The following is a 12,006-nucleotide window of genomic DNA, read 5'->3' on the forward strand; positions in this document are numbered from 1 at the left end:
GTGAAGACAACCTGGCAAATCTTGGCAGTGGTCAATGTGGCCTCCGTCCTAACCAAGCTGCAACACTTTTGACACCGGGATCTGGAGCACCATCGAGATGAAAGTTTGTCCCACTTCCCATGTGAACCCTAAGGCTAGAAAAGTAGTGGGATGGCACGTCTGCAGAATAAGTGAAGGAAACCTGCAAGGCCTTCAAGCTTAGGATCAAGGCCATAGTAGAGGCCAAGGGAGGACACATTGCGATTTAATTGTTTATATAAAGTTTCATTGTTTGCTACTTGTACTTTTTAAGAGTCTTGATAAAGTTGAGCTTGGGAAAATTCGTTCACGATTCCTAGGACCCATTGTACAATGGGCATATTGTATTGCAACTAGCATTTAATTTAAGACTTTCATGGGGAACATTCTACAAAATCCACTAAATTAAAGGCTTAAATAATATTGAAACCAAACAATGCAACAAAATTAGATCTATTTTTTGAGTCTAAATTTTAATGATCATTTATACTTATTTGCTTTTAGGTCGAGAAACACTGAAATAGTTAGTTAACTCTTTGATCTTAAAACTCTTGAAACATTATAAACTGATATATAAAATAAAATAACAGTGTTTATATTTTTACCACTTTTTTACAGATATAGATAGTATTATTGTTTAATAGATAGTTTCAGAAGCAGAAAGAGCTGTGAAATGTAAGGGTAAATAGCTTGTCAACTACACCATCACTGTTGATCTACTCTGTATTAAATATTTAATAATACAGTGCAACACACTCAAGTCCGGAAAAAGTTTAAGTTAACCTAGCAGCCAAACAAGTAAAAATAAAAATAAAATTATTGGACACAAAGCCATAGATATACACATACCAATAATTCAATGTGCTCACCATGGGATACAACTACTTTTTCAAGGCGGCAACACTTAGCTTCGACCCAATATTTTTTTATGCTTAACATGAAATCAATTTTTTCTTTGACATAGAGCAGACCTTTACTTCTAACTAGTCTCCTAAAAACAAATTCCAAAGGATTCAAATTGGGAGAATGAGAGAGACAGGTCTCTGGTAGCCAAAAATCTACAATTTCTTCTAAAAAGACGTTCATAGTCTTTTTAGCCGTGTGTGAGCGACTGAGTACTGCTAGAATATGAACGACTTCCCTTAGCAAATCGACTTCCTTCGGAATATCAGATTCTGCTTTAACACTGCAAAAATGCCTTGATATCTACCTGATCTTTTGTCTTGAAGAAAAATTGAGATAATACTTTTCCAGTATTCCTAATGATAACCAAAGTTATCATTAGGAACCGATAATTTGATTGTGTAAGGGACCTCAGCTTTATCAGCAGCCAAGAATAGGCCGTTCTACATTTTCTACATTTTAACCACTGTAAGAATATGGCACTTTGTACATTTATAAGCCTTAATTGGAAAAACTAAAAATTGACATATTAAACAAATAGTATTTAGAGAATATTTGAGAGGACAAGAGCTTAACTGTTATAACGTTTAATTAGAAAAATATCACTCCACATCATAAGAGGACATAGACAGGAGCTCCTCCGATGTCGATTATTCAAACTACTCTTCGATCAACAAGGACTTACTCAATAAACTTCCCAACGAATCATTCGTGTTACCCTCGTCATTAGGATCTAATATGTTCTAGGCACAAAAATAATGATAAACACATTGGAAAAAATTTACAGGAGGATAAATGATCATAATTTAATACTCTTGTTATAATTATCTGTATCTTAAAAACAGCTAAAACTCTACATAATGATAAATCAATAGATAAAGATTTAAATGTAAGAATGAAGGATCCAACTAAAAAAAATCATTAATTTATAATGTAATAAAGAATATGTCATGGCATTTTTTATACTACATATAATAATTTTAAAAAGAAAATAACGATATAAAAATATATATGTATAATAATTTATCTAAAAATAGAATTTGCACTTGGGTATATCCGTTTTTAATGTTTGCATAAATAATATTTAATAATAATAATAGCGTGGAGAGTGATTTATGATAGCTGATAATATTGTATGAGATATTATTTTATATTAATTGTGCTCAAATAAGTCAACGTTTTGTGTGTGGGCCTTTCTATAGCTAAAATAATTCATCATCGACTATGAGTACATTTAATTTCATAGATATTTAACAAGGATTTCTTCATCCACCCGAGATTGACATTTTATGTAGTAACTAGCTAAGGATTACCCCGCGTTGTTCGGGCTAAGGAAGGGAAGGGAAATCACATTAAAAATGATCAAATTAGTGTAGAAAGTTGAAAAAATAATCAGAAAATACCTTTATCTACTACATATACTAATAATTATAATATTAATGTTTCGTTGCTTTCGAGAAAGAACCTGATAATTCTAATTCTCCTGATTTCTTCAGTCAATATCAATCGGGTTAAGTAAGGTAATCCACAAAGTAGGTGCTATAAACTTCGAATAACATACCATTATATATGCATCGAAAAATTGTCTAGATGAAAAGTCCATTTTTTATTTACTTCAAAAAATTCCCAAATCGAAATTCGCGAAGAAAACTATGTATAAAAACCTTTTTTTTTCTAATTTTACAAAAAAAAAAGTTGTAAATAGCAATTCTTGAAATCTTAAAGAGGAACACAAAACTACATTTATTTTTTTCGTACTTGGAAAAACAAAAAATATGAAGAATAATGTTGTCGAAAAAATAACCCTCGATATCTGGTTCATTTTTACAAATATTGGAAAAATTATGTTTTAAAATGTTCAGGAAATTAAAAACTCTACATTGTAAAGTGAGAGTCCAAAACTTTATGTCTAAAATGTATTATTGTGTGGCATTTCTTTTTAAAAAATTGAGACTTTACGTTTGATGAAAAAATGAAAAAAAGAAGAGAAAAAAAAGGAAAAAGTTGAAAAATTATTCAGGAAATGACAAAAATGTCAGTTAAACATGAATTTTTATGAGTCAAATTTATATGCAAAGGAATTGTTAAACAAATTTCTACAAACTTTATTTTTTTAATAATTCAATGTGTTATTGGAAGTTATTATTATTTTTTTTTTTTTTGCACATGAAAAAAACCGAAATTGCAATTTTCACCGATTTATTTTTTTGCCCATAACTTTTTTGATTTTGAATAAATTTAGAAAAGTTAGTTATTTGTATAGTTGTTTTTCGAAACGCCAATCACTTTTTGATAAATAACTCAACCCCCTATCTAGTCTCCCTGAGCTTCAAAAACGGTTTTTTGTGTTTTGGGTATAGAATAAGCCAAAAATCAACACACCCGTCTTGGCCTGACCAAGTTCAAAAGAGAAACCCCATTGCAAAATTTCAGCCTCCTAGATTCAACGGTGTGGGCACCTATAAAGAATACACACACACACATTCTCCTTTAAATATACACAGATTAAATATCGTAGCAACAATTTTAAGATAAATTTTGTAACGTATATAAAAACTTGTGAAAGGGATCACAATAAATTTCCAAATAAAAGAAAATCAACAAGTCTATACATTTTGTTACTTTAAAAGTGGGTTACCACGACTCTCCCTTTCAAAATAAAGAGGTTAAGTGATTAAAAAAGTGTATTGTTTTGGGAGAGAAAATGCTACATTTGTAATTTTCATTCCTACTTAATGGGCAAACTAACAATACCAAAACCTCTAACTTTGAAATGGAAAATGGTTGAGATATGAAGATTACATTATGCCAAGTTTTAAGAAGTGAATTACGTCTATATGAATAATAGAGCTTGTAAACCTTTTAGTTCTTTTTGGGATGGAACTCAAAAAATAATCTAATATGTTAGTCCTCATAAATTATTTGCTGAGATTTAATCCCTGTTGGTGATGTTAATACTAAATTTCTTAACTTTAGTGTTAATTGGAGAATAGCTATAAATGTTAGTAAATATGTCCTGCTTCGTTTGCACAATCAAGAGTTTATCTACTCAAGTTTGAAGGTGGTAGGGGTCTTAGTAGACTGAAGTCTCCTCAGAGCCTGCTGAAATTTGGCGTTTTCAGGGCCAAAAAAAACTTATTCGTATTTTTGGATATTTCCTTGAATCAAATATTACTACTCTCTTTTCCTTAAAATGACTCTCCCGGCACTAAGAAAATGTTCAGTAAAAAAAATTATTAGCAAATTATTGTAAGTCCCAAAATCTGAGACTTGAAAAAATTTCAGTTTTTTCAAGCCCTCTTCGACTTATTAAATTGCACTGAGGACCACCCATTTTGAATGGATTATAATACAAAATCTTCAAAACGTATTTTATGTTGACTTGCCCTCCTCAACTTCATTGAATCCCAATAATAACCCTGTCTTGATTGGACTCTAATACAAAAAATTTCAAGAATGGTTTTATGCTGACTTCCCATGGTCAACTTAATCAAACTCGCACTAAGAACACCGTTTTGAATGGATTCTAATACAAAATCTTGAAAGGGGTTTTATGTTGACTTGTCCTCCTCAACTTCATCCAACTCACACTTAGGACCACGTATTGAATGGATTCTAATACAAAATTATCAAAACAAGTTATCAATTTATACTTCACCAAAATCTCACTAAAAAACGTTCGGAATGGATTTTAATTAAAAATCTTCAAAATGGTTTTTTTCACTTTTATGAAGGAGGAATACCTACTTTGCCTCTTAATAAGTTTAAAAAAAAAACATTACAAACAAAGTAAATTCTTCTATGTTTTTCTTTTTTTTAGTCTAGGCCAGAGAATTCTCAAATTTTCAAAGTTTTTTTGCATTCATTAAACCTCTTGGATTCAATCCAGGTTTCATGATGCGAACCATCACACTTTATCACTCTCACTACCACAAAATCAAAAGACTTGACCTCATCACTCTGTATAATAGACGTGCCATTACGCTCCACCGATTTTATTTTTTTAAACATAAACCTATCTCCCTCAGTCTGGATGCTAAATAAACGCTACCTATTTTTCAAAAATAGAATCTTTTGATCACAACACTTTCTACCTCCCTGAAACAAATATAATAGAACGACGTAGGTCAATGGACGATGCGCTTGATAGAATATATTCTCTTGAACTCAATGTAAGTAGTTTCGCGTCTCGGTTTTTCCTAGAGAAGTAAATATACTTAATGTATATGGACTTCAAAAACAATCTCTTGTTCAGATGGAGTAAATGTTTACTCATTCTTAATCAACGCAATTCCATCTGACCAATTAAAGGAACATTAAGAAAAATATAAACATTTTCAAGCAGATATATCAAACATATATATGAATATTTTGGGATTATTTTAAATTTTTTCTTTGCATTTTTACGATTTTTTAAAATTTTAATATTCTTCGTTTAAATGTATTACTGTTACAGACAATGATATTTTTATATTTTATAAATACTTAATATAAATCCACCGTCATAGGTTTTGATTATCGCCGCTAGTCGATAAATAAAAAACATAGCTAAGTGCACAAAATAAATCATATAATTTTTTTTCTACATTAAGATATTTTGAGCATTTTTCAAGAAATGATGTCGATAAAGATTTGTTATAAATAAACAAATATATAGGACTAAAAAAACTGGGAAAGCAACATTAATAGAAATAATATTAGGTTCATCTAAAATATACTAATTATTTAAAATGAACCACTCAATTTTGATATTATTTTCCCATTAGTAGAATCTTTCTTATTTCTTATTATCTTATTTCTTCCTATTACTTTGTACTGGACCTCTTTCTCCTACAAAATTTATTATGAATACAGACAGCTTTTTCCGAGCAATCTATCTATGCATGGTATACACTAAAGTCGGTCTACCAGATATATCATGCGTAATTTATTTCTAAGAATTTTGCACAATATATTCTTCTTCTCGAAAACACTCCCTTTCAAAATAAGGAGGTTATGTGATTTAAAATGCTTCTTCCTTTGCGGAGAAAAAAATGCCACATTAGTCATTTTCGTGCTTTCAAAACTTAATTTATCATGGCATTTTCATTTATACAAGCAAGATACATTCTAAATCCCAAAACCTCTTACATTGAAAGAGAGGAATGTCGAGGTTTGAAGATTATAATTACAAAATTCTTATAAATAAATTGTCTACATATGGGTCCATTCAAAACTGTACACGCATGATTGATGTAGTAACCCACCTTTATTGTATACTGCAACCTTTCGCCATAAAAGAAAATTGGAAAAATGCTCAAAATCACCTGGTAGTTAGTCAATTCTTTACTCCTTGATAATTATTGGTTAATAATTAATTATGGCATAGAATTATTCTCAGCTTAGCAAAAGACATTTTGGATTCAACAAATCAACGTTTAAAACACTGATTATGGGGAAAGAAACAAAGACAACTACACCTGACAACAAAATACAATTTTGTCCAGATAAATAGGGAAAATCTTGAAAGGCTTAGAATGAATAAACTAGATGGGGTATGTGTAACCATATATTTTAACCATTTTATTTAATTATTTGAAAGCTACATTCAATAAAATTCAATTATTTAAAATGAAATCCAAAACTCTTGATAACCTCGGCCACACGGTACCTGAAACTTTGGAAGGTCTGGGCGACCTCGTGAGGGGTCCATCATTGCTATTTTACTTGTAATTTCTTCCTTGGGATACTCCAACCATCTAGGAGATGTAAATTAAAAGTTAAAAACGACATTAGCCCTAAGCCTCCAGTGGGCATTGGACAACGTAACAGAGATGTTTTTGAGTATGTTACAAGGGATTTTATATATTAATATATGGTAATGCTTTAAAAAAAAACCTCCATAAACCTGTCAAGGAGAGGAAGGCAAGGGTTTTTACGATATTAATCACAACTATTCATTCTTTCACGACTCGGACTAAGATTTTATACTGGGACTAATAATACCTCGTTATAATATAAAAGGCATATTTTATGGGTTTTTTTTGCATAACCATTGAAAATGAACTATCAGTGCCAGATCGAAAGAGGGGGATTATGGATGTCCTCTTTCAGGATACCGATCTCCCTTAGGATAGTTATTGATATTGCCTAGATTGGGCACCTCATCTCTTCCACCATCGTTTAAGTATCCCCTACTGATTTTGACGCTCAAATTCTTACTTTTTACATAGTATTGAAGCATTGAACACAAATAATAGAATAAACAATGTACCTTTATATACAAGGTCGACTGATATTTTTGAGACATTTCAAAAAATTTACAAAGCAATGCTTAAAATATTTAATAATTTATTAAATAAAAAAAATTCAAAACTATTTGAAAGGTGTGGCTCCTGGCTTCGAATTCTGCTTTAAATAGGCACCCTCAGAGGTGATTACCTTCTCCAGCCAGAGACTGAACCTGTTGCGGGCCACTCAACCTGTTCCCTGGGCAACTTGTTGAAAATTACGATGATGCACTGCCTTAACTCGGCCACCGTATGGCACGAGGTTTGGTTGATGTCCCATTCAACTTCGCCCTACCAGTAGAAGTCACAGGGATTACAGTCGGGGCTGTTTGGAGGCCATATTTTGGGTTGTTGTAGTCCTTGAAGTTCTGGGGCAGCCACAACTCGGACTTGTGGATTAACAAAAAAAAATAACAAATACTTTGATGGTCTTCACTGTGTTCCTCATCATGCAGAGACCTTCATGATGTCATAGTTCTTCAAACCGGTGCAAATCATCATAACCACGGTTATTCCTTTCCACTGGTTGGAGTTGTTGGATTCCATTGTTGTCATCACCACGTGTTCTCAACTACTGACACAATATTTTGGAAAAATGCTACAGTCTACTGCTACCTAACGGTCATTATGTGCAATTATATCAAGTGTCAAAAATATCGCGTCGAGCCTGTATATTTTTATATATTCTATAAAATATTCACAATAATAACTTAAAAAGTTAATATTTATATACTATATACAACAAGGAAGTTAAAATGCTCCAAAAACTCATCTGAATGTAGAAACTTTAATAATTGTTTATGAATGAAAAGATAATACCTACGTACATATTACTATTGCAGTTGTAGAGCAATGAAAATGAAAACAAGGGTTGTTATGATTTGAACGGAAGTATCCATCTTATTCATTAAGACTCTTACAGCAACAATTTTAAGCTCCATTTCTTCGTCTATTGATGGTTTAGTGACTCCGAATAGTTAAAGCTAAAATTCTTTGATCAAAAATATTTGAATCCAACTCCACACCTCTGACTAAGTCATCTAGCATTTTTGACCTTTTTTTTAGGAGTTCTATTTTAAGGATTTTATAATTGGATTGTACAAACTAATAAAAACAAGCATTTAATAATAAATTATTTTGTTAATAAACAAAACTGCATTCGAGCAGAAAAAAGTAAATAAAAATCCATAACATACCATAAAACAAATGCAAAAATCAATATATTTTCCTAATAGAAGTCCAATGTAAACGATGCAATTACATTTCAAGACCTAACAACGGAATGAAAGGATGTGTTTGGATTTAAAACCTACATGACACATTTTATGAAAATGATTTAGTTATGAACCAATTTTAGAACTAAATTGATTGTCCCAAATAGGGGAAGAAAGAAGAGAGGAAATTTGTTTGCTTTGTCTCAGGGAGCCCACTTTAAGGTGAGCACTCTTGTCGGGACCTCTTATTCAAGCCGCAGATGTAGGAGTTGAGAGGATCTACAATCCCAACTTTATGTGTGGCTTGACACGCCCTTCTGGATAAAGACGAACAGGACGTGCACTGATGCCAGTTACTTAGTTTTGACATATGACACCTTGGCTTCACGGAGATCTTCTCATCTTAAAAGAGGCACCGCCTGCTTGAGCAACTAGAGGAGGCCCAAGGACTTAGTTATGACTTACTTGGTTAGTAATTCTTAAGAGGCTCAAAAAGCCCTCCTTTAGCTTTAACATGTGGAAATTGTACAAATGGATCTGTTGTAGAGGTCCTGAGGAGCAGTCCGAGTAATCGAACCGTTCACTGATGGATAACTGTTGGTTCACTAAGAAGTTCATGATGCGATTCCTAGAACCAGATCTGTTGTGCTCCTTATTGGTTAGAGTCCTTTACGAAAGGCCTCCCATCAGTGAGCTTCTTGACGATATTATATCATTCGAACTTTTTATAAAATTCATGTTTGATATTTTCTATTTTAAAATATATTAAACTGAATTAAATGCGATCATTTTACACCAATGAATGCAAAAATGCATTACAAAGGACTTGAAGTGGGGGAGACTCATTTTAAACCTTAAATTATATGTGGAAGATACATTTATGCTATAATATATGTATTAGGACAAAACTTCCGCATGGCGAAACTTCCCAGGGCAAAAATGTCAGCGCTGTACCATCCTAGACCCCCTTGAGGTAGGCTTTAGTACATATTTAAATACTTGAAAAATGGCATTTTAAGTAATATTTCTTGGTTAAAAGCGGATTTAGAAAACCCCAAGCAACTCAAGAAATTGATTTGATAATATCATCATATAGAGAGCATAAACTATACGGACATCAAATGAGTAGAAGAAATATAAATGTAAATTACAAAAATTCTTATTTCACAGAAAAATAAATGTCAGAATTTGATATAATATATATCAGTTTTTGTATTATGAAATAACCAAAAAATCATATCAAAGATACTTTTATACATCATTTATTTTATTTTAGAAGATATAATATATTAATCAATTTATTTTCATAATATCAAAGGATATTTTAAATTGGTAAGCAACACGTAAAAAGTCTGCTTGAAGAACTGTACAATTATTGATCAAATAATGCAGTCTTCTTGTAGTTGCAAGAAACCTTGGACTATGTACGTTCATATAATATAAAATAGATAACCCTCAGTATCTTGTACATACATACATATGCATAGCGTCAACACAGAACAAATATTAAGCAAAACTCTATATAGAAAAGTGTACATTCCTAATTTTTTTTATATCATTTTTATTTTCTGATATTTCATTGATTTACTTATATCAATTATGATGAACTTTATATTTAGATTTCTGATATAGTTATTTTACCTATCGAATATTTCTCATTTTATTTATAAGAATGTTTTTAGCTCTGATTTGACCTTTCAAATAGAACCTATCATATAAGTTTTTTTTTATTAGTGTCAATAACTTATATGTGATTAAGAGTGCATCTGAAGACTAACTAGAATGATTCACTAATATAAATGGAAGATAATGAGTTAAAGTACGCAATTAATAGAAATTTAGATTCAATTCTGAGAAAATTATATTCATAGCTTGTTTTTGTATTGATATAAATGTTATTTACACTTATTCATTAGAAACAAACTATTTGATAGTGAGAAAAGACCCCGTGGTTCAGCTCATTTGTAAACCTCCACAAAAGATCCTGTTCTCCAACAAATTTTATTGGCGTATAGCAATTGAGTGGTTTCTCAAAATGAGTGTGAACCTCGATCAATGTTTACGTGTGTATGATGTACATTTTTGTTCGCACGTCATATTTAATTTTTTATTTCGAAATTGGAGAGAGCGATAGCACAAAGTTAAAATTCAATTATCGCAACCTTTTAATATGAAAAAACTTAGCCTAGCAAAGCGACGTGAATTATTAAGTATTTGAGTATGAGGAGTGGGATCTCGACTCTTTCGAGTTATTAGGGAAATTAACACTTTGGAGGATACAGAAAGTCTCATTTTGTAAAGGCGGTTGTGTGTTCATCTTTTATGGAGTGTTAGGGAGGGGGGGGGGGGTCGGACTCGATCTTTGGACTATGCCAAAAAGTGTAATGCATCGCTTCTCATTAGCCTGTACTTATCATGTATGAATCAAGGTTCTGTAAGGATCTAGGGGTCCCCCCTTTGAGATTTTTTTATTTCTCTAAGACGTTTTATAGTTATATACATATATGTATAATGTGTGTGTCTTTTTTGTTGTTGCTCCGACATTTTTACACTTAAAGACATGGAATGAAAACAAAAAGTTTTGTATTTTGATTTAGCTGTCGTTTGTTTGCGACAGAAAGCCTCATAATCAAAAATAACGAGAATAAAATCGTAATTAAATGCTATTGCAAGTCTTAGGTCCTCACTTTGTATATTGTTTGGATGATACAATGTTATGTGTACAAACAACCTCATTTAATCCTCCATTAGTGAGCATCTTTTCTTTTTTTTTTTACGTTGTTCATGAACTTGAGTTAAACGTTTATCCAAATATTAAGCGAATTATATTTCGTAATATACAGTTGACACGGACTAAAAACTACGCAAATTAATCTTAATAACATTAGATTTTAGGCCTCAACAAGATATAATTTGTGATTATTTTAGTTGAAATATTATAATAAATTACAATGAAATATTTACTATATCTATCGACCTTTTTTTTACTAAAAATATACTCATTAACTTTGATTAGATTGAGTGTTGTGATATGTGGAATAACAACTGATATGGTGAAAATCATATATCCTAAATTGAAGAAAGGGGAATAAAAAATAACGACTCAAAAGTGAACAAATTAATCAAAATGACCAAATCTTGACTAAAAATTGCGAATAATTTCTTTTAAAATACATTTTTCAACAACAAAAAGAGAAATACTTCAAAAGCATACTAAAACTTTCCAGCATTAAAATCTATTTTAAAAAGATATAGAGCAATTAAATGAAATTTAGGGTTCAGAAAATCAGATTTCAGGGTTCAGATAGGAGGTTTATTGTCTTGGATTTCTTGATATTCCCATGTAGTTCAATCCCCAATGTATGACAATTACAAACATATGAATGTAGGTATATGAGGAAAAGAAGCAAAGTTCTACTATGTTGGTACACTCATATATGTACATTCTACGTATAAAAATAAAGTACATTGAGAGTGAGAGAGAACATAAAAATACTAAAAATAAATATCTGCAGTGACTTCATATAAGTACCAATGCACGTACCTAGTTGTGTATGTATATATAACATAACTACTTTGACAAAGACGCGTGTACAGCATTT

General features: G+C 31.3%; 1 protein-coding gene across 2 annotated transcripts in view; it reads right to left on the reverse strand.

Annotated features, from left to right (window-relative positions):
* The window catches only part of LOC121122281 (uncharacterized), an 83,324-nt gene that overhangs the window by 22,600 nt on the left and 48,718 nt on the right, over positions 1-12,006 (reverse strand). The window lies entirely within an intron of this gene.

Source organism: Lepeophtheirus salmonis, chromosome 7 (genome assembly GCF_016086655.4).
Source record: "Lepeophtheirus salmonis chromosome 7, UVic_Lsal_1.4, whole genome shotgun sequence".
Lineage (NCBI taxonomy): Eukaryota > Metazoa > Arthropoda > Copepoda > Siphonostomatoida > Caligidae > Lepeophtheirus > Lepeophtheirus salmonis.